General features: G+C 45.9%; 1 long non-coding RNA gene across 1 annotated transcript; it reads left to right on the forward strand.

Moving 5' to 3' along the window:
* The first annotated feature begins 6,288 nt into the window (after positions 1-6,288).
* Positions 6,289-14,553, forward strand: LOC129785052 (uncharacterized). Its single transcript, XR_008748526.1, has 5 exons — positions 6,289-6,623; positions 6,735-6,928; positions 7,219-7,401; positions 13,396-13,556; positions 14,235-14,553. It is a non-coding gene; the product is annotated as an uncharacterized LOC129785052 (long non-coding RNA).
* The last annotated feature ends 8,592 nt before the right edge of the window (positions 14,554-23,145 follow it).

A 23,145-nucleotide genomic window follows, 5' to 3' on the forward strand; every position in this document is an offset into this window, starting at 1 on the left:
GTCCCACCCCAGGAAGGGTGAGCTGCTGCCGAAGGCAGGAGGGGATGCATCACCTGTAGGAGCAGACCCTCAGCTGCCACAAATCTGCGTGGCCTGAGCAGCCTTACCGAAGCTAAGCTGATTGACCCTGGGTCTCTGCAAGGTGTGAGGGCTCCTCTGAGCTCCCTGGCTTGGTGTGTCTGCTCTTAGCTGTCAGCGAAGCATATTCTCCCCTGCGTGTCCCTTCTGGTGACAGCCATTGCAGCCACCAAACTGGGTGATTTTGAGAGAGCATCTGCCTCTGTTTGCTGCAACTTGACTTCTATTTGCCAGTTCAGTCCGTAGCTCATCTATGGATAAATCCAGACATCCGGGAATACAGTCATTGAATTATTTTTATTTTTTTTATTATTATTTTATTTTACTTTTTATGGTTAGCTTGAGGGGCGTAGAGTCCTTGTGCCTGAGGTGGTGGCTAGTGTCTCCATGAAAACTGAAGTGTAGATGTCACATGCTGCATACTCAGCCCCGATGGCCACACTTGACCATTTTGGCCAGTGTACTGTGCAAAGTGTAGAATATAGCTGTCCTCAGATACCTCTGTATATAGTTATCTGTCGAGGAGATGTTCTGATGGCTAACCTGGAAACAGCGCAAGTCCTACCAGCTTGAAAAGCTTCTCCTTTTACTGAAGTGGCAGAAATATGTAATGTTTGGGTGACGCTTGCCTTTTCCGAGCAGTGACTGCACGGTTCGGATGCCTGCAGTACATACCGAGTGCTATGCTGCTGCTGTGTGGCCATCATAAGGCATTTGAAGTGCTTTTTCTTGGGAGTTCTTTTGAAAAATTAATTTCTTTAGTCAAATGTTCTCTTTATTTGCCTTCAACTTTTCCCCGCTTTCTTCCAGTAAGAAAACAGAAGTTGTCAGTAGACATTAGAACACAGCAAGGTTTAAATCAATCCAGGTTGGTATTGATTATTTGCATTATGTTAGTTCTTAGAAGCCCTTCAGAGCTAGGTGGTGGTCTAGCACAGAGCAAAAATAGGTCCTAGCTAGCAAATGGTTTTATCATCTAATTATAAAGAGAAACCAAGCTTCTTCTCATTTTCAGAAGTCCGAAGATACATTTGTAATGCTATTCTGACTCCTTCATTTGTCAAAGCTTGGGTACCAGGCGTGGAGATGGAATTCCTGAAACTGTCCCCCTAGCATCTTGCTGCTTCGTGACACTGTTCCCCAAGTATTTACCTATGGATATATACAGAGAGATATATACCCTGTGTTCCCATGAATGGCTTTTCAGTGTTCGTGGAGCAGTGGGCTGTGCTCGCCGTTATGCATTGCACTTTTACCCCATGTTTAGCTGGCCTCTAAGCTTTGGCTGAATCACTGCTTTTAAGAACACACCCCGCTCCTTATAAACGTGACCGGCATCACTGGTCCTTGGATGTCTGATCTGAAGCCGAGATGTGCTAAAACACGTGTTGGTCAAATGAGTCCGGCTGCCCAACAGATCCGGATGGCTTTGGATAACTGACATCCTAATCTTTGTCGTGCTCTCGCAGACCTGTCTCTGTGAATGTTACTGGCTCTATTTCTCTGTTTTTTTGGTTAGATCTTTTGATAAGAGTGTATGATCTAGGTCAAAACGAGATCTATGTGGGACTTGGCTAGAAGCGCTGCATCTGGATGATGTCCTATTCCCTGTTCCTACTGAAAACTCTCTGGTACATCGATGGGCTGAGATCCATTTAATATGTGAGCATTGATTTTTTTGTTTTCTCCAGAGAAGGGCAAAGTGGCGACAGTATCAATAGGGTACCACTTTTATGCTGGTCAGATCTGCTGGAAAGGAAGTTTTTAAGATTAAGCTGGTGCGATGCACCCTGTACAAGACACTTTAGCTGCTCTTAGGATACAACTTTATGTAACAGATGGAAGGTGAAGGACTCTCTGGGTCTGGTATAAACTCAGTTATAAAAGAAAAATTAAGCTCTTAAGGAAGGAATGGTTTTGATCACATCACTAGCCAGTTCATTCAGCTTCATGTGAAACTGCTGATATTTTAGTGGCCTCTGGCTCTCCGGTCCTGCCAAATTCAGATGACCACAATACTGCCCACATACTTCATTTCATCATATGTATTGCTGCATTGCCAGGACATCTTTGAGACCCAGGCTATTGATAGGGAAACCTTTACTGTTACTTGAGGGTGATCTGTGCATGTCTGAGATAGGCTGAATAAATCGTGAATGACGTCTGATGCAATTTTATCTTTAGTCGTTTGCCCCGTTCTGCTACGCAACACCAGGATCCCCAACCTGAAGTTTCTTTTGAGGGGAAAATGATGGTGGAATAAGCCAAGTGGTGATTTTATAGCACAATAGTTCTCCCAGTACTGCTTTCTCAGAGTACCCTCTAATCCATCATTCTCAGAGCCTTTGCACCACTTGGCTTATCCTGTTCCACACTGGACCAGACAGAGGGTTTAGTGCAAAGCGCCCTGTGTCTATCTTGGGAGGTATTTAGGCAGGGTATTCCACAGCAGCTATTTTGGGCTATTTCCCCACATAGAGAAGCTCTAGTGTGTTATCTCGATGGAACGAAGAGTCAGGCCTGTTCTAGATAAAATGCTTTCCCCTCCAACTGCCTGATGGCTTATCTCTGGTCTTGCAGCATCACTCGTAACCCTTCTCCTGACCCACTTAACTTTCTGCTTTTAGCAGAGCTGGGGTGGGGGAAGGGAGACTTGATTAATGAATAATATTCGCTTTCTTTTAATGTGAAAAACTCTTCAAGTGCTCCATGCTCATATAATTAGGAGAGAAATCTCTATTCTTAATCAGCTGATAAAATATCTATGGGCAAAGCTTTAAGAATGTATTCCTGGTATGATTGCTTCATATAAATTATTGGGGTTTAAGCATTTTTAAGAATCTCCTAACAAAGGAAAGGACTTTGATAATATAATTTGACACATGTCACCTTGTTTTCTTTGCCTGTTCAATAAAAAAACCCAAACCAAAACTAAATTTCATTATCCCTTTTCCATATCCAAAGCAATTTCTACGAAATCAATATTTTAACAAGTATAGCAATCTAAGAAGGGCTCACCTTTTGAGCTTCAAAAAATAGAAAGGACTGCATATAGATAGTCAAGGCAGTGAATGTGTTGTCTTAAATTTTATTTTCAGCCCAGCAGCAGGTACAGCCAATGCATGCTTGTGTGTTGATTTATTTGGAATTAAGCTGGTACTTTTAAGCCATTTCCTAGTGAATGACTACCTATCAAAATGTTTTTATCAGCTGGAGCTGGCTGGTGTTAATTCAGGTAGTTTCTGGGAGAGCCACCACATGTAGTTAAGCAGAGTTCAGCCTGGTTTGCTATTTGAATATTAATTTTTGTGAATGCCTCTGTTCTACACAGCATGGCAGGGACTGCTTGACAAAATGCTCCTCCCCCTGAATCTGTGTGCAAGCAAATCCAGCAGTATGATGGAGATGATCCTGTTTGTACATTGTCACTGGATGGTCTGGTGAAACAAGGAAGGATACAAATTCTGGCAGTTGTGAGTAAGATTATTAAAATGTTGGGACTCTGGACCCTCCAGGACAGACTGCTGGAGAGGAAGCCATGGGCACTGCAGCTGAAGACATGGTTATGAAGTGGGACTGACGTAGGGGCTTTTCCCTTCCTCCCCAAACCAATTTAAGGGACTGGTTAGAGGGCTGCCAAGGTGCAGGTGACAGGGCGCTTGGTTGACTTTACAGTTTCAGCTCCAAGGAGAGGAAAGAAGGAGTGTTATCGTGTGCACATCCAACTTGTGAGGGTTGTCACCAGGTTCTGCTGTTGGGAAATGGCAAAACAAGCAAGCAAATCAGTTAATATCTTCCCATGGCACACAGCCTTTCACATTCTTGCATTTACCTTCATTGCTGATATTAACTGCATGAATTGTCACTGTTACTCCCACTGCTTCCCAAGGACAACTTCACCACATCACCTTTGATTATTTTTTTTTTCCCCCATGCATTTGTTCATAGGTGGAGAGGAAGAATGCGTGCTTTGCTTAGCTGGTGTGGAGCCATCATTACACTGTCACTTTAAAATTAATTCACTGCTAATCACTTACTCCGCCTAGATGATACCCATATTCTACTGAAAAGGCACCACCTGATGCTTCATTTGGGGAGGATGGAGAGAGGGAAAACCAAAACCTGACAGTTGCACTGTGAACCAGTATAATTAATATATCCCATATGTGACATTTAATTTTAACAATATTAATAATGAAGCTAGCTTTTTTGGCCAAAGCATTGCGTCTCCAGATATTGCAGTATAATTTTGTCTATATAAGGGAGCAGAAAGAGGAAAGGAGTCAAATTTTCCTTTTGGAGTTTGTACGGGATCTAGCAATCCTGGCTCCTGGTGGATGACTGGGGCAACTTGGCATTACCAATGTGAATCATTGCAGCTGTATGGAAGAGTAACCATCTTCTCTGTGCCGTTGCCAAAGTTGCTTTTGGTAGCTGTCCTCCGAGTCAGGCTGGAGTTTTCTGAGTCACAGATCAATTGAGGTTGGCAGGGACCTCGAAAGATCATCTGGTCCAACACCCTCCTCAAGCAGGGCCACCTAGAGCAGGTTGCCCAGTGCTGGGCCCGGCTGGGCTTTGAGTAATTCCAAGCACGGAGTCACTGCAGCCTCTCTAAGCAACCTGTGCCAGTGTTTGACCACTCACGGCTACAAACGTGTTTTGCTTGTGCAAAGATCACGTTGGGAAACAGGATGCCCGCATGGAGCGAGGCGGGGTGTTGCATGCGCCGGACGGATAAGATCAGGGCAGAGCTTCTTTTTCAGTTGGCGCCAGTTGCTGGGCTCTGCTCCCTGCTTGCAGCACATGTAGCGACGGGGAACCACCTTATCTACCGGCCCTGAGCAAGGAAGCCTCAAACCACAGCTGGGAACATTTTGAAACAGATTTTTGTCACCCCAGAGGAAACATCATAGGGGAATAACAGGCCCTTGTAGCTGTAAACCAGCGATGACAAGATAAAGGCACCCAACTCGTCCTTGTACATATCTAATAGTGCAACAGCAACTAATTTTGATCCCTTTATTTCGGGATGGGAAGGAACAGGGACATTTCTCTTTCTCCACAATTCTAACTATTTCATTTCCAAATGTAAAGTATGCGTACACCTATTTTTTCATGTGTATATATAGATACATAGGACTTGTGGGGGGCTGTATGCACATACAGAGAAGTGGGACGTGCTAAAATGGTGAACTTTGGTATAGAGTTTGCGGAAACCCGGCCATGGAAGTCAAGAGGATGATTCCTGCTGTGTTGTGGGGAGCATTGTGGGTACCACTCGGAGCCCAGAGACACGGCACTGGAGGCTTTCCTGCACCTGGCTGATGTGAGACCTCAAGCTAAATCTACAGAATTAAATCTTGACCAAAGGCAGTACATTTCTCTGCTCGAAGGATGCCTCATGCTTGAAGAGGAGTTCTAGAAAATGTGGGCAATGGAGAATTCCCAGAGAAGGCAAAGTGTGGGTCAGAAAGCATTCTTCAGAAGGCAATTTGGATTGATCTGGCATTGTCCACCAGGTAATTGATAGCTATCGCTGCTATCCCCGTTAAAATAATGGAATAAGTATTAAATCTCGGTGGAGAAGTGAGGGAAGGGAAGCCAGAAAATCATCCACAGGTGGAATGGGATCGTATAAAAAGTTGCACTATTCCAAATAAAGTTGATTCACCTTATCTAGTCCCAAATAAGCACCTGAATGGGTATGAATCAATACTAATGGAATCAATAAATGTATGTCAATTTAGTCTAGTTTAAAATCTATTTCAAAAGAGAACCAAAGGTAGGCTCTCAGAAAGCATTTTGGTACACCGATGCATGAAATACTGCTGTCAGATAAATTCCTATTGCCCCAGATAAGGGTATGGTAACACAAAATGAAGACAGGCAGCAGAGAGATAAAAGCAAAGAAACTGTTTAGTGCCAGAAAGGGTGATGTGAGAAGTGGTAGTGGTCGAGTCCTGGCACCATCTAGTATTTGTATTGCTGCTGTTTGCCCTATGCTGCTGCAGCAGCAGTGAGAGAGAGAGCTCAGTCTCCAGCAATGCCAAATAGCATTATCTTATTTAACTTCTTGAATTTTACCAATGATGAGAAGTATGTCTTGTTTTTCTTCAAAACGTAGTCATCTCTGACACACCTGGCACCACTTCTGTTCTGAAAGATGTGGTATCGTTTCCCAAATTGTAATGGCTCCTGAATTCTTTGAAACCTAATTGCAGAGGACGTTAACCTGTTTTTGCTGTTTTCTACTGTGAATTGGTGTCGGTGGGTGTTTCTGCCCACTCTGCAAAGTGTGCCACCCAAAAAAGGTGAAGTTAACATGAAAGCCAACCAAAAGCTGGACTAATGAAAAGGTCAAAAATATTATTAAGCATTAAAATTCTGAGAAGTCCCTGTTGTGCAGGAGATTGTAACAAGAAGAGGAAACAGCACAGCATGAGCGATCTCTCATGATAAAGATCTGGTGAGCAGAGAAGAGCGGAGGAAGTAGAGCACATGTGATAATTCCTGTTACAGGACGTGGCGCTCCTCCTCCCCATCAGGTGGGGTGCTCAGGGCTTCGGCTGAAATATGCTGGAATTTGGTTAAATTTAGAAACCATGTTACCTTTTTTCTAATTTAATCAAGCAAATTGGGAACCTTTGTTTTTCTAGTTACAGAAAGGCATCTGAGGCTGAAGTTGTCTGATCCCAATAAAGCATCCTCTTCTCCCCTGACCTGGAAGGAGTTGGTCCCACGTCTCTCTAGGATCACTGTCTCTGTACTGTGCCTCGTGTGTAACTCAGACACCTGTTTTCTGAGACCTGGGATGGAATTACTAGCAGTGTCACATTTTGGCACCAAACAGGTTGGTACGTAGTTCCAAGGGCTGGCGAAAAGTAGGGCTACAAAGACTCCACTTAAGCTTTTTTGTAAAAAAACTTTAAAAGTTTTAAAGCCCATGTTGTTTTAAGGCTTGAGCAGGTTTTGTCATATTTAGATGCATCATCTAAGGGATGAGTACAAGTTGGTTAAATGACCTCAAATATAAAGAAATCAATTATTATTCTTGTCACTCAGTACAATCTGCTCTATACTTCCACCATGGAGGCTTGTTTTTTATGTCACTTAATGATTAGCCTCTGTTTCTACCCACAGACACACCTGATGAACATGGGGAGGGTGACAGAGGTCCACCTATGTCCGTCTGTACCGTAGCTGTAGTTCTCCAGTAACATACAGATGCCAAGTCTCAGAGGACGGAGTGAGAGAGTACAACCCATGGGAGCAGCATCCCTTCGGATACCCTGCCTCAGGCTGGGCCTGGGCTCTGCTCTGCAGGTGAGTGGATAGCTCGATTTTCTCCTCCGATGAGGATGCAGACCAGTTGACAAGCGGGATGGTTCTCCCCATGCCAGCAGGTGCTGAGCTTTGCAGCCCTGCTGAACCGCAAAGCAGCAGCGTGGGCATTGGTGTGCCGGGGTTTTTTAGCCTGGATATTGGCACGAGGACACAAGAAAGCAAACTGGGGAGCAGAGGCAAATGGTCACATTTGACAAAGCTCACCAAATAGCCGAGGGTGATCACCAGCTGAGAGCTGCTCAGGGCAGGCTAGGTGGGGTTTGCTAATTCACCCATGCATGCAATTCCACGTGGGGTGAGAGGAGGCAATGGCATGGCAATGGATCATGAAAGGCATTGGAGAAAGGGAGCGACATGAACAATTTGCTCTGCACCCAGGAAGGAAAGGAATCGCCTCATCTTTTGCATTTGGAACATGGTGGTACATGCACAGGGATGCAGGCCCCAGGCAGGATCCCATGTTGGTTTAGGGGAGTTCTCGGCATGAATAAAGTCATTCTAAAACTTGATTTGGCAAAAAAAAAAAAAAAGGTGGAAAAAACGGCTCCACTACTTTCCTTCCCTACTCAAGCTTTTATCTGGCTCCCGTAGTAAGTCAGAACCATGGAAATGTAGAGCTGAGATGGACTGTAGGAGACCGAGCAGTCTGACACCACCATGCAGAGACAAGAACTCTCATGGTAGAACAATTAAATCAGGATAATATTTATTCAAGCCGTTCTGCAGGCTGTCTGCAGGAGAGATTTGCTATGCAAGGGGGACGGGGCTGATCGTTGCCCCATACCTGCTCAGGCCCCCTTCGCAGCTGGAGACAGTAAATACAGATGGTTGATCTCCCCTCCAGTGTCCCCACAGTTGCTCCGGTTTGTGTTTCTCCATCCCACGGCAGCAAACGTCACTGCTGCAGGGCGGGAGGGCTGAGATTGCCCGCCTGGCCCCTGCGAGAGCCAGGTGTTGGAGCCGGGATCCTGCACAGGCTTGGGACAACAGAAAGGGGTGCTTTCAGGTGCTGTCGTGCTAATTATTCAGTACTCATCAAAATAACTGGAAAAATAACTTAGCAGGTTGTATTGGAATAGTTTCTCGTTGGCTTGAACTGGTGTTTTATTCTGTGGGGACTGAAACATGAAGCATTTTTAAAGGCTTGGACTTTTAAAAAATGTTGACATAAGGGGCTTTTTCATTTCTTTCTTCCCTTCCCATTCACCATGGAAAGGTAAAAAAAAAAAAAAAAATCCTAACAACAACCTAATTGGTGCCTGTTGTTTTGCTTCTTTCCATGCATTCATTTTTCCTTGTTGCTTGCTACCTAGTGTTTTCCCTGCCTTTGGAGATGCTAGCCAAGAAGCAAGAGAGGAACTGAAACCTTAGTGATGCAACATTTTCCAGACACATCTGTGTTGCTGTGTGGAGATGAAAAGGAAAAACTCAAATCCAACCCTGAGATGTTTCAGTTTCAGGCCTCCTGTTAATATTCTAACCCCCTTGCAGGCACTTTAGGACAGGAACTGTCTTGCTATGTGTGTAGATAACAAAGAAACAATCCTTTTCTGATGGTACTCTGGGAACCACTTACATTATGCTGTCCCACCTGTCACGCGGCCAGTTTGAAGATCCTTGTAATTTAACTTTTTTTAAAAAAAAATACAAAAATAATATTTCCAAAAACCAAAGAGCAGCCTTTTGTTTCCTTCAGATGCCTTTCTGGTGAGGGATGATTTTAGGTCAAGAACCTGCCTCTAGTTTCAGGTGGCAGCTTGTCAGGCAGGATTTTAGTTTATTATTTTTTTTTTCCCCATGGATGAATGATTGGCCTAATTCAGGGATCCTAAAATTATTATTATTCTCTCTGTGCATGACAAACACACCTGTAATTTCTCACGGAATATGCTTTGTGGCAGAAAAAATCACATTCCCTCCCGCGCTGATGCGTGAAATGTATCCTTATGTAAAGAGCAGCTTAGCTCATCTGTTTATTGCTCCATCAGACTCCACGGCTGTATGTAAACGCTTGGCATGTTTGTTTGTGTGATGGTGGTTAATGCTCATTAAGCGGAGAGACTAATAGCACTGCCTGGAGCCAAGCAAAGTGGAAGGCAGTTGCCATACGCATTTCCCCAGCTTGATTTGGCAAGCACAGGCGGTGCTTAACCTGCGGCACTCCTGCTGCTCCTCCTGCCTGCATAGACTCTGCGAGCTCCTCTCAGAGCCTGGCGTGGCTTTATGAACGCATGGAAAGCACTGGTGACAGCGGTGTGGGACTGGTGGGCTGCTGCTGTACTCGGGGCAGTTGATGGAGCCGTCCCAGCAGTTCTGCTCCACCTGGTTTTTCTCTGTTTTTCCAAGCTGCGTTCCTCTCTGATGTCCACTGCTCCTCCTGGGTATCCTCTGCTCCTATTCCATCAGGCTTTGCTGGCTAATTTCTCCCTCAGCTTCTTCTTGTGCACTCAGGGGATTATCTGTGTATGACAGCAAATGGGAAACTGAGGCATCTGGCTGTAGAGTGTGTCATGTGAAATATGTCGGCAGTGGTGTAGTGCTGAGCTATGAGAAAATATCACCAGGCTGACAGATCAGAGGAAGATCAGGGTGCTGATAACTCTGCCCTCTCCAGGCAAGAGAGACAGACCAAGGCTGAAAATCAGGCACAGCACTGGGGGCAGCACGGGTTTCCCCAACCTGTTTGCATCCCATGCGCTTAGAGAAAAGGTCCAGTTAGGGAGAAAGACGAGAAGCACTTTGGTTGTGTCCTGACATTTGATTTTCAGGGATAAACAAGGCTTAGGTACCCCGAACAGGTTTCCCCCCCGCCAAAATCACACCTGTGAAGTTGGGGTGTCGGCTGAGCTGCCCATATCTGTCAGTAAGCATGAGGACGGCTGTGACGAGGTGTCCGCAGAGACACTGCCCAGGGGATGTACCTTATCAAAGGCACTGGATCCCAGCTCTGACAGCTGTGAAATCACCTTGTCAGCGGCACTGGGTGGATGAAATGCAGAACAGACCCTGCGAGAGAGCGAATGTGTTAGGTGGTTATCAAGGAGCTGGGCTCCAACTGGAGTCGCTCGTTTCTAATGTTAGCATTTTATTAGAGTTGTCTTGGTTGGACATGACAAGGTTTGAAGAAATCTTGTCTTGTGACTGGGGTGGTTGTGGCAAAAGGCTGGGGTCTGACCAGGAAGTGTTTGAAGGTGAGACGTGATGTGATGCTCCCTGGTGAGGCTGGAGGCTTCCTGAGGATGCTGGACCACGGAAGAATCTGGAAAAGGGCTGGCAGCAGGGTACTGTGTGTGTGGAGAGAGGGCCTGAGGTGCTGTGCATCACTTTGAACCAAGGGAGAGCTTTTCTCCAAGATCCCTTGGGAGGAGCAGAGTCGAGGGGGTCTTCACCAAGGTTTTGGATGCTGATGACTGGGCTGGGCACATGGTCAACGTAGCAGGGAAGCTGGCAGTGCCCACTCCTGCCTGCCCTGGGGTTGTGCCCCTGGCCATGCCAAAGAGGCCAAGCTTTGGTCCAGGCATGTGCAGAAAACCACACCTGGGTAAATGTCATGATGGTAAAAAAATCCAAGCAACCCACCATAAAACACCCCTAAAACACAACAAAAAAACAAAGAAAATTTTGGTAATCGGTCTTGGTGGGTGTGATTGGTGATTTTGCCATGTGTGAAGCATCTGGCTTTAAGTCTTTTGGGATAAAACCCATCACGTTTTTCTCTTTAGAAAGGGGAAGATCTCAAGTCTATCGACAAAGGCTGTTGGATGGTCCAAGAATGCATGAATGAGGCCTGAAGGGAATTGTCCTCAACCCTTATGGTTAAACAGGTGGTTAGAATAGATAGTGTTAATACTAGAAAAATTAGGCAATGCTTACAGCATCCATGGGGTATTTTTGTGATAAGCTGTGGCTGGAATGGATAAAAGTGCCTAAGGGACTTGGGCACCAGAGTCTCACTCATTTTGTCTGACAGCTTTGGGCTTCTCAGCCTTCTGCAAACACTGACGTATTTTTTCTGGATGATGAGTGCTTATTTTCAAGTTATTATCATCAGATAACTGAGTCTTACTGAGTAATGGTGGCTTCTTACTAAATGTTACCTCTTCTCCTGGATGAGTTAGTCTTGAGTGACAGTTTCTCTCTTTCACTCTGCAGAATACATACATCTGATCTTCAGACAGAGGTTGAAATTAGGTCTCATGCTTGGTGAAAATACTTTAACCAATCAGATATTGAACAAAAGCTTTTGCTTTTTGCTTTTTCCTTCTCCTTTTTCCTTTTTAGAAGGAATTATCCTGCTTAAATTCTTAATCTGAAAGATTGAAGTGCCACACTGGGGAGTGAAGCTTGAGCATGACGAAATCCCAGGAGTGCAGAGTTACGGGGAGGTGAGATGAGAGATACCTCCACCCTCATCACCCCCTCACTGAGGATTTCCTAGGACTTCTGTTGAACTGGGGCGACTGCCCCTTGGTGTGATGCTTGCTTAAAAAGATCTTGTCTTGAGGCTTGTGGCCCCTCCTGCCCATTTACAGCCCAGGGAATGTCTCCATCCATTTAAAGCTCAGGCTTCTGCTTATGTGGACCAGCCTCTTGGGAAGTCTGGTAAGTCTCAAGGCTGCAGCCCTTCAGCCCCTTAGTCAAGAGCTTGACCCAGTCAAGTCAATGCAAGTGTAACCACAGCCTCTGAGAACCTCTGGACTCGGGTATATCTAGAAGCAAGTCTATGAGGATTGGTGTACTGAATGCAAAATGTAATAGCACTCATTCTGGAATAAGAGTCGATTTAACTTGACTTAATACATTTTCTTATTCTAGCTTAAGAGCATCCAGAAAAGCTCTTCTAGTCAATTTTCAAGTGTCAACAAGCTGTTTTTCTTGGTCTCACAAACTCATCTTTGAAATGGGAATAACTTAGTCTCCCATATGGTGTTGAAATCTACTTCATAGTGGAAATCTCCTGTATATTCATGCAAAATTTTAGAGGAGCAGGTGGAAATTATCTGGCAATTAAAGTTAGCGCTGTGGAGCTAGGACTTGGTATGACATAGTCAATCTATTCAAAGTTCACATCTCCCACTGTCAGCAGTTGGTTACGTGACTGTTCGTCATGCTGCTCCTCAGAGGGGGGGAAAAGCCCTTGAAGAGATGGCAAAAGATTTCAGCTGATTTCCGATAACTGTGTTTGAGCAGATGATTACATTTATCTGAAAGGAAATGGTTAAAAGCAGTTCTTTAGCCGTTCTGGCTCTGACATCATTCTACAGACTTATTGGGGTATTAACGAAGAAAAGTAACTTTCTGTGAATGCAGGAAGTGGCCTCCAATAAAGTTTACAAAATTTCACAGAAAAACAGACATAAAAAGGTCAAGACTCTCCTCAGCTATTCATGTCTAATTTTATTCCGACCAGTAGATTTTTTTACTCACTTAAAATACTCAGGTCTGAGCAATAATACAGGATGGCTGCCGTCATTCCGAAGGGGAAGTGTTCATCATCCTCTTGCAGCAGCAGCCGCAGGTGTAACAGTCACCATTTTTCAGAATTGCACAGTATTTTAGCGACTGTTCATAGCTGATGCTAGATCAACAATGAAACATTTTTCTCAAATGCAGAAATGGAAAAGTTCAGGATTTATTTATTTATTTATTTATTTATTTATTTTGCTTCTCTGGCTTTTTTCAATTTATGCAGAACTAATTATTCTCATAACTCCCTGAAAGGGTTTGCTCAAACTTTCCAAACTGTCTTGACTGGAAGCCCTGATGAATTGTTTTAGCTCCAGAATGCATGATTTGCAGGGAGGAATAAGCATGTATAAACAGCTGGTTTTGCTGGAAATTGGTTTATGATGTTTCAAATATATTAAAAAATGAAGCACAACATTCCAGTGAGGCCCCATCAGTGGACAGGAAGATTTGCTACCTGTATGTTGTGGGCATGGCTCCTGTTTAAATTTCTCTCTGATGTTCCAGGGAGGAGCGTCGTGGCGTTGCTGTGAAAATGCTGATGTGCAGTGAGAATCCCAGAGAGCATCCTTGGCAGTGTGGACGCTCATCCACTCCTTTCAAAACAGAAGCAAAGCTGCGTGGCTGGTGGGAACACAGGAGGTCCCATGGGGTGACAGCAAGTGCAGGTACAAAAAGTACTGGTGGAGAGAAATGCTTCAGGGTCGGCCATGAGCGTTCTGAGAATCAGCTGGGGGATGTCATTCTAAATACATTTTCACCATTTCATTTCACCACGTGGGTGGTAAAAATGGGAATGAGGAATCCAGCCCTGGGGAGCAGCTGCTCAGGTGGGATCCTAGAGCTATCCAGGGCCTGGTGCTCAGGGAGCTGGGGGCTCTGTCCATCCTGCTGGGGCCAGAAGGTGACAGGGGAGCTCAGCACTTGGCGTGAGCGGTCTCAAGGAAGTGGGAGTTTAGTTGGCCTAAAATTAAGCAATGGATATTAAAAGGAGCACGATTGATCTCAGCTGGAAGTTGGTGCATTTTAAATATGGGATGGTTCTTTATTGCATACTTTGTAAGAGTTTGGTAATGCCTCTGATTAATTATAGAAGCTGAAAGAAATAGCTTTGCACAGTGGGATAAGCGTGCATTTGACTTGGTTCCAGGTATGACAATAGCTAAGAGCCATCAGAACTTGGAAGAAAGTCGCTGCCAACAGTCTTGTCTAACCCAGATGATCCCGATTTTCTACTTGCTCTGTCAAACCCTGCTCCCTTGTTCCTTTCTGATGGAGCTGAGGACAGAATTTCCCTTTGAGAGCAGCTTTTGTTCCTGTTAGCATTAACCATGCTTTCTCTGTAGGATATAAAGAGCCTTAGAAAGAAAACTCTCTCCTCTGCCTTCCTCTGCTTCACCGGCAAGAAATGCTGTGTACCGAACATGGAGGACACATGGGATGGAAGAGGTTTGACCTCCAATCTAAGGTTCAGAGTATGCCACCAGACAGAAGCAACACATCTCAGACAATATTCAGAAAGGCATTTTTGAAGAAAATATTTGCCATTGGAAATTACCAAAGGCATATTGTCCCCTGCTACTGACTACAGCAACTGGAAATATCAGACCAACTCTTTTTTTTTTTTTTTTTAAATTTTTTTTCCCCTCTTCTCCCTGAAAAGTGAGAGCCCAAGTAAGCCTTCACCACCTCGTGGCAAAAAAATATCTGCGCTGGGGAAATTGGTACGTATGGACTGGGTGGATGCTAGAAGATGCGCACTGTTAGGCTATGGGATTCTGGTCTGAAATAAACCCACAGCCTGAGTGTTTGAGGTTTGCTGACACTGAAAATGAATATATTTTTGCAAGTGTTTGCAAGAGGGATTGTGTGCATGCCGTGCGATTGCAGTGTTTTATTTTGCATGCTCACGTAGCACTGCAACTGGAGTTTTATGGTGCTTTTCCTCTTGTTCTGGGAGGAACACCTTCCCAGACAGGTAAAAGACGCGGTGTGTTTGGATGACCAGCTACGCAAGGTGATGTATAAATGAGAAATATGATATTCTAACTGGAAGAACACAGACTTCAGGCATTTGGGCACTTTCATAGTTCTTTAACACAACTTGGAAACAAAATGGTTAAAAGCTGGCTAAGAATATTTACCTCTAGCCACAGATTAAGCAAAATTTCTATTTTATGCCTTTTTTCCCTATCAGGCTGCTTAAACCTGCTAAGAAATTAGTTTTGACGATGAGTTTTCATGCATAAGTTGAGCTGTACACATTTTTTTTCTTCTAATGTGTAAAATAATTGGATTTTCAACAATGTGGTAGGTTTGAAGTTAGTCAGACATGTAACTAATGGTTATGAAGTGTGTGTGGGGGACCTTCAGGTTGTTCTTTAAGGGTAAGGACGCTGAAGAAAGCCACAGTTCAGAGCAGTCCAGTTCAAATGCTTTCTTGGCTGCAGCTTTTGCTCTGCCCCTGTGAATTTCCGTTCTTTGCCAGGGTACTGGGGATAAAGGCTGCCATGAAGAATACTCAAGTAAGTGTAGGGTGTGTGGCATGTGTAAGCTGGACACCACCTTTCTGGGAAGTCATCTATTGAAACTTTGAACATGCAGTCCCTGGTTTTGAAGGAGGAGATGAGGGAGTTTTGCCTTGTTCGAGGATTTTGATCTTGAACTGAATAATATAGCCTTTAAAAGCCCATAGTGGTGATGTCTGCCTTTCAGAAGTCTATGCAGGTTTGTAACTCGGTACTTTTGTACCCAAAGGCATTAATGTCTCCACGTGTTTCTTCATGGACTAAGGCTCCAAAATGCCACACTGAAGTGCAATAATGTTGCTTAGGGAAGCTGAAAATATCTTGCCTTGAAATCCTATCTCCTCATTGCTAGATGTGTCTGAAGGCATGTGTAATAACTTCCCTTATAGTTATAAGCTGTGTAATTATAAGCTATATATGGTTATAAGATACAGTTATAAGTAGCTATAAGCTACTTCAATGCCCTAAAAATTGTGGAGGTGGAAAGGATGCAATGTTTCAGGAGGGCTTGGACAGAAAGAGGAGCCCACGCCTAGGGACGCATCTCCCCACTTACACACAGATGTGCAGGAGGGGAAAAGCCAAGCTGCGGAGAAGCCCCTGCTGGGCATCAGGCAGGGAGCTGTGGTCTGCTGCTGCCGTGGCCCCGGTGGTGGTGTCCGGCTCTAGCAGTTGTCCACATGTTTGCTATTATTTGAAGGTTTGGGTCTGCTTTGGAGTGAAGTTTTAACGTCAGTGCAGAGTGTAAGGGCTGTGATTTTCATTTTTAATAAGAGCGGCATGTTTGCTCATCAGCTGCTGTCAACTGGGGCTGAGGGCAAAGAGGGAGAAGGACAAGATGTGTAAGCTTGGATGATGAACCCCTTTCAGGACTATTCTGCCTCATCCAGCAGTTTCTGTAGCTTTACAGCTGCTCTTCAGTGTGTGGATGGGAGAGGATCTCTTCCCTTCCCGCCCAGAGAAGAAATCTTTCATATCCTCAGCACAATCCATCAGCCCCAGGCTCCTTCCTCCTCCAAAAATCCTTGTGTTCCACTCACCTACCCATGCCAGGCATGCGGCTCTGGTACTTCCCGTTCCCTTGCTCTTCCTCCCTCCACACCTTTCCGATTTGGGATGCAGGTCTCTCCGGTTTTCCCTTCCCCTCCTTCCCTTTGGTGGATTCACCCTAAGCCAACCCTGAAGCCTGGGGTGGCAGCGAGCTTGGTGGAGGGAGGGCTCGTGCCCCCGTGGCAAGGTGAGCCCAGAGATGGATCACATTTGGCTATCTGGCAAATCTGAAGTTTCCCTGGAGCGCCCCACTTCACTGACTTGCAGGGTGGGGGGAAGGGAGAGGTGATAAATGAGTCACAAAAATGCTGTTTTCAGTGCACACTAGGTGCCACAGGGCTCCGGCGTAGATCTGAAAATGCAGCTCCTCGGCACATGCAAGCCGTCTCTCCCAAGGCTGAGAGCAGCTTGCCTGCTCTGACAGCCCGAAAGCTGCCAGGGGAGCCGGCGAAGTCGCAATCATTATTTAATTATATGTCAGAAAAAGGCCCATGGGAAGAGAGACCCACAGACTCTCCAGTTCCCTGTTCCAGCTTTTCGCCCATCAGTGTACTCGGAGTCACAGTCCAGGCAGGCACAGCATCCTCTTCTGAGCCTGCAGCAACGGATACGCAAGCTCAGGTCCTTCAGGGACCCTCTCAGGTGCTTGTCATTGATCTTGAAGATGCAAATTGGTAGCAACTGAGAAAATTTTGGTTTTCCTGAGGTTAAAAGTCACGTTTTGTCAGCAGCGGCTTCAACTCTAAATTAAGGCAAGTTTCATCTGGGCATTATCTGACACAGAGGCTGCCATTTGCTGAAACTGAAATTAAGATGCCACTTTGGATCGAAACAACATCCCCTCATATTAAGATATTATAGCTGTGTTTTCTCCTGTAGGATACTGAATAGAAGCTGCTATTTAGAGGCGGTTTAGTGGAAAGCATCCATGGACGCTGATGGCAGCTGTCTGCTATCTGCCTATGGGATGCAAACGTTCTTGTTCAGTTGCTGGACACTACATCTGTACATTAAACGTAAAGACTGAGTTTTCCTCAGGCTTTTTAGGTCTGTGACACACATTGCTCAGGGATCATGGTTTTATTTCTTCTTTTCAAGATCAGCACAGTCAGGCTGTACGATCTGGCTGTGCTCTGGACCAAGTGGCCACCGCACTCATCCCTGAGTACAACTATTTCCTGGCAGAAATGAGATAAGCTCGTTTGGGTTTTGTAGGTGACAGTCTGTGCTACCCAAAGACCACAAGGTGTGGGCAGGAGTGTTTGTCTGATACAGATCTAACCACGATTTTTAAGGAGAGTTGCCCTGGGGGTTGCAGTTCACGCTTGATATTACTTACTAATATTTATTTTCAAACTCAACGTCAGCTCAAAAAGGAGACTCTTAATACAGAAGAAGTCAGATTCCAGGGAATGAGACACTGGATCTGACCCAGATTTCTGGCCAGGAGCTCTGATCAGTGTGAAGCAGCTACCCTGAAGTTCTTGCTCTCCAATTAGGGACATGTCAGCAAGCGCATGGCTAAGCAGCAGTCTGGTAAACATAGGGATGTTTTTATTAAACAGCTTTGGGATACAAGATTATTTATACTGACCTTGTTTTCCAACTCTTCAGAGGCCCAAGGAGAAAGCTTGAGGTTCTGTAAGAAGTAAGGCTCCTTCATTATACTGCTTCCCATCTGTCAGGTTAGGTTTTAGGACCTGTAATAGGTATTCATCTCTGAGGGAGCACTGGGGATTTCACAGGCGAGGAAGCACATGAATGAAACTTGGTTTATCAGCGAAGGGTCTAAGAGTACTTTCATGTATCACATGGGACACGAACTTAATGACAGGTGAGTGGGTTGCTGGGATGCAAGCCGAGGGTAGTTCTGTGCTGTATCACAGAGCACGTAACCTGCAACCGTGGTATCCAGAAGCGTGGATGGAGGGGGGGGGCGGGGCAGGAATAAAATGGAACCTCAGGTTTACGTGCAAAGAAATTAAAGCTTTAGGGTTTTAGGGTTGCAAGAGGAAAGAGATGTGAGGTAACCTTTCCCCTTGGTGTCTGTGATGGTAATTTCCTAAAGACAGCATATAAGGTTGTGATTCCCTTGAGTGGTTGAGAGGATGACAGGCAGTAAGTAGTCTGATGGTAAGACCAGTCAGAGCAAACCCTGAGCGTGGATAAAGGGTGTGATTTTCCCAAGTGCTTATGAGACCCATCATTCCCACTTCAAGCCCTATGATAACTTAAGGGGATGTGTTTCCCTTTGTCCTTTTCAGTGCCTGGTGAAATCTTCAGTGCATTAAAGGAGAGGCAGCCAGCACGTCTGAGACGCAGAGCACCACGTGCGTGCAGCCGCTGCGGGGGTGTGAGCCAGGTCCCGAGGAGCATCGGCTGGGCAGGGGGCTGTGAGGAGCAGCCTGGGCTCCCCAGCTCTGCCCTGGCAGTAAGCGGGGCTTCTTGTGAGAACTATTTATTACCTTTTGGAAAATGTGATTAAAAGTGAAATCACCCATTTGACATGTAGTTTATTAGCCCCATCTAATTAAAGCCTGCCTAGGAGTGCAGGTGGGATCCCAGTGAAATCCTACAACTGAAATGCCTTCCCAGCGCAGGTGCAGACCACGGGAAAGAAAGATGGGATAAAAGTAAATAATGCTGGCTGCAGGAAACATGTAAAATTATTTCCAGTTACACCTAGCATGCTTCTCCCCGAGTGCTGCACACGCAAGGTAATCCCCAAGCTGTACTAATTGCTGGCAAACTTGTAATGAGGTTTTACCGTCCTTCTGCACCGCAGAGGCCCCACGTAGCTGTTTGCCTTGCCCTGCTGTTGATAGCCTTTCAGGTAGATTCTTGTGATTTCAGAAAGCTGGGTCAGTCCCTCGTAAATTGGATGCGTTGTCTCTGGCACTGTTGCTCGGTGTTGCTGTTTGGCAGGTTAGAACATGCCCAGAAGTCAGATGTGTAGATGCTGGTTTTTCCCCGTGCAGGGATGGAGAGGTGCGTCCTTCTGTGAATGGCTGGGGCATGTGTGGGATTTGTGAAACCAGGTGCCTTCCTCAGGAGGGGAGACAGCTCTGGCAGCGGTTTAGGACCAGCTCTAAACCTTGCAGCGGTTATGGTGTCTGTGCGCTGTCTTTGCAACCTAAGAAAGCTGTCGGGCGCTGAGTAGCGTCAGGTCATGTCTGCTGAAATCTGTTTGCTGGAGACTTGGCTGCCACTGCTGCCTTGGCTAGCTGGTTTTGAGTGAGGTAGCCTGTCCGCTCAAGATGCAATGACCTCTATGTGCTGCAGTATTGGTGTTCTTGACCTCTTTTATTGAAAGACCTTGAAAATGAAGGTAACTCGTTAGTCATTTAGAAATAGACCCACGTAAGCTAGGAAGCGGCATCTTAAAAATCTAAAAAACTCAACCTGGAACACGTTACACAAGTTTAAACAAGCAGTGAAGCACATGGTGTGGAGCCATGCTCAGGGACATGGAGCCCATCTCCATTAGCCTTTTCCTCAACACCCTGTTCCTATCTGGGCCCAAATGCATCGGTGTTGTAATACGGGAACTGGCTGTAACATGCATCACTAGAACAAAGCAACATGCATCACGAGAACAAACTAATTTTTATTTCAGTATTGCCCTCACTGTTTGGTTTGTTTGTGGTTGTTTTCCCCCCCCCTGCTTTGTCAGTGCTTGGTGTTTCACCTGACACCTGGCTTCAGATAACTGATGGAACATGGAGGACTTCTGCTCCTGTTGGAAAGCATGGGCCTTGCTCAGGTGGCTGCAGCTCCCAGCCCAGTGTTCGGCATCGCCCCTGGCTCTGCTCCTCCCCAGCCACCCGTGCTGGCCTTCCCAGCGCCTCTTGAGATGCACCTGGATCTCTGCTGGGCACCGAGGTGCCGTCAGGGCATGTCCCTAAATCGCTGTGCATGAGTGAAAACCTTGGGGAAGGAGGAGACAAGTAACCTTTCTTCCCCCATTCGTGAGTTTCAAGGCAGCATTGGGATTCAATGAGGAGCCAGTGGTTTATCAGCTCTTAAAAGCTAAGGGAGTTATTCCTGTGCCGTGTGCCCACCTTCTTAGAGGCGTCTCATCCTCCAGTACCAAGCTGCATTCAGCCTTTCCCATGGCTCCTTCCAGTTCTCTGTGGCCAGGTTGCTCTAGACTAAAGCAAACCTTGGATGGAGGTGCCTCCCCTGAGTCGGCGAGCAAGGGAGAGCTCTACAAAGCTGCCGTAGTGAAGCAGGGAGAGCTTTCCTTCTGCTTGCTGCGGAGCTGGGCTCTTTGGCACCCGCCATTTATTAACCCCTTGCTCTCACACCTGTTCTCGCTCTCGCACCTCCGGAGCTCCGGAGCCACTTCTTGCACCTCCCACAAGTGCACATGCTTTTGCTCCGAGAGCCTCCCTGGATTTCGGACCTGTGTGTGATCAGAATGAATTAGACTTGGCTGAGGCATGGGATTATTGCAGACCTGTCACTTCACAGTATGTTCCTGTTACAGCCCACACTCATGTCTGCTAGTATTTTAAAGTAAACTTTAATTAGCATCTTCCAAAGGGTGTGAATAAATTGTTTTGTTGTTGTTTTAGGTTTGGTTTTGTTTTAAGGAAAAGAGTGTTTACTCACCGAGGACATGTTTCCAAACTCTTCATCCACGCTAGTCCTGGTTTTCTGATATCTCACCGTGCGTATTACAGTGAAGCTCTGCCTGGTGCTGGTGGAGGGAGGCAACGTTGCTCAGCAGTGGGGTAGGACATGCTGTGAAGGAACATGCAAGCACTGGAGTATTTTGGGACCACGTTGGAGCAATGTTGTCAGACTCCTGATGGCCATGTGTCACCCATTTACTAGCAAGCTATTCCAGGAGAGTCACTCCAGGCGAAGAAGAAATATCTGCAGTCCAGCGGGCATGGCTTGGGCTCAGAGCCCTCAAAGGTCTTAAATAGCTTCTGTCTGACGGTGCTGCAACCCGGCAATGCTGGAGAGACCTCCCCCTTGTTGTCAATAACACATCTGAGATGCTGTTTGCGAGCGGTGTTGAGCATGTTTTCCAGCCTTCACTCCAGAAAGGGTGAATCGGGTATCTGATGTGGTCCAGAGATTTGCTCATAGGCAGCAAAGGGATGCAAAGGATGTTTGGTACGTGGCTGAATTCCTGCAGAATTCCTTTACTGCTGAAATTAAGTATCTAAATACTGTGTCAAGTTTTCTACCCACCCAACCCCTTTACTGGACTGATTTGTGAAAGTGGTGGAATAATGGATCGGAAGGGGATGAGCTACACACCTGTTTGCCCTCTTTATGGGAGTGAGTTGAGGATGGGCTGAGAAATCAGGCTGGGACCGGGGTGTTACCGGCTAGTGTTGGCACAGAGTAGGGATCCCCGCCACATACCGTCTGTTTCAAGAGGTGGTGTGTGGGGTGAGGAAGGTAAACTCACTGCCTGGAATACTGGAGGCAGGAAGAAGCAAACTAGCAGCAGGGGGTGAAAAAGCTAAATTTAAAGGCCTTGGGTGGTAAGCAAAATTTTTCAGAGGAAGGAAGGTGTTGACTTGGATGAGCTGTGTGGACCTCATTGGATTTTGCATCGCAGGGAAATGTACTGGAGCAAATGTGCCGGTATGAAGTACTGAGGCACACAGATCGACTCCTTTTGGTTTCATCCATGCATGGCTTCGGTTCCACCCATCTTGTTTAAACAAACATGCTTGGTGGGGATAAGGCAAGGAAAATCCTGTTCTCCGCTTTGTGTTTGTTCTTCCCTCTGCTCCTCCAGCAGGGACACTCGAAACACAGATGGAGCTCAAGGCGTTAGGTTTTAACAGTTCCAAATCAATTTGATGTGCCCTTAAAAAATCCCACAGTCATTTCCAGCGACATCCGCAGAGCTGCTAACAGCTGAGCATGTGCCCAGTCACTAGCTGCTGCATGTTATGGTTTTCTCATGCTGAAAACCATTCTTTTCCTGTTATGTGAAGGCTTCAAGTGTGGCTTTCTGGTGGCATCAGCACAAGAGCATCTTTAGAAGTTATAAAGTGGTGTTATCTGGAGTAGCAATATGGGAGCAGCAGAGTGGCGGAGACCGGGTTTGTCGCCTTGTGCTTCTGAACCAGCTATTCCCAGTTTCCTGGTGAGATGGCTGTCAGTGAGTGCCACATTAAAAGGCCTGCTGTAGGTCGTCAAGAAAAGGATAATGTTTGGGAATCTAAACACCCGATTCTCTGACCCAGTGGAAGTGAAAATGGGCTACCTGCACAGCTCAGCTCTCAGTACCTTCCAGTACCCCCCCAGACACAACCCGCTCCTTGAAGGAGGACCCTCGGCCTACTGGGAAAGACTGGAGAAGAGTTGCCCCCCATTGCTCCCTAGTATGGGAGGGGGGGAGCACATGATGCAAAAGAACTGGCAGCCCATGCTGTGCTTACCCACTGGTATAAGGCGTTGTCCTTGTTTGCATGAAAATACATATTTAATTACTTGCAAAAATAACAAGAGGTTTCAAAATAGGAAGGATTATTCTATTTATGCCACTTCTGCTTTATTCCTTCCTCCAAGGTCTCATAGAAATGATGGTGGGAATGGACTTCAGGAGGTCTGTAATCCAACCTCCCATCTGGAGCAGAACTGTCTCCAACACCGGATCAAGTCAGCTGTGGCTTTGACTACCCAGAGTTTGATCACTGCTGTGGAT

The sequence above is a fragment of the Falco peregrinus genome, chromosome 8 (genome assembly GCF_023634155.1).
Source record: "Falco peregrinus isolate bFalPer1 chromosome 8, bFalPer1.pri, whole genome shotgun sequence".
NCBI classification, from domain to species: Eukaryota; Metazoa; Chordata; class Aves; order Falconiformes; family Falconidae; genus Falco; species Falco peregrinus.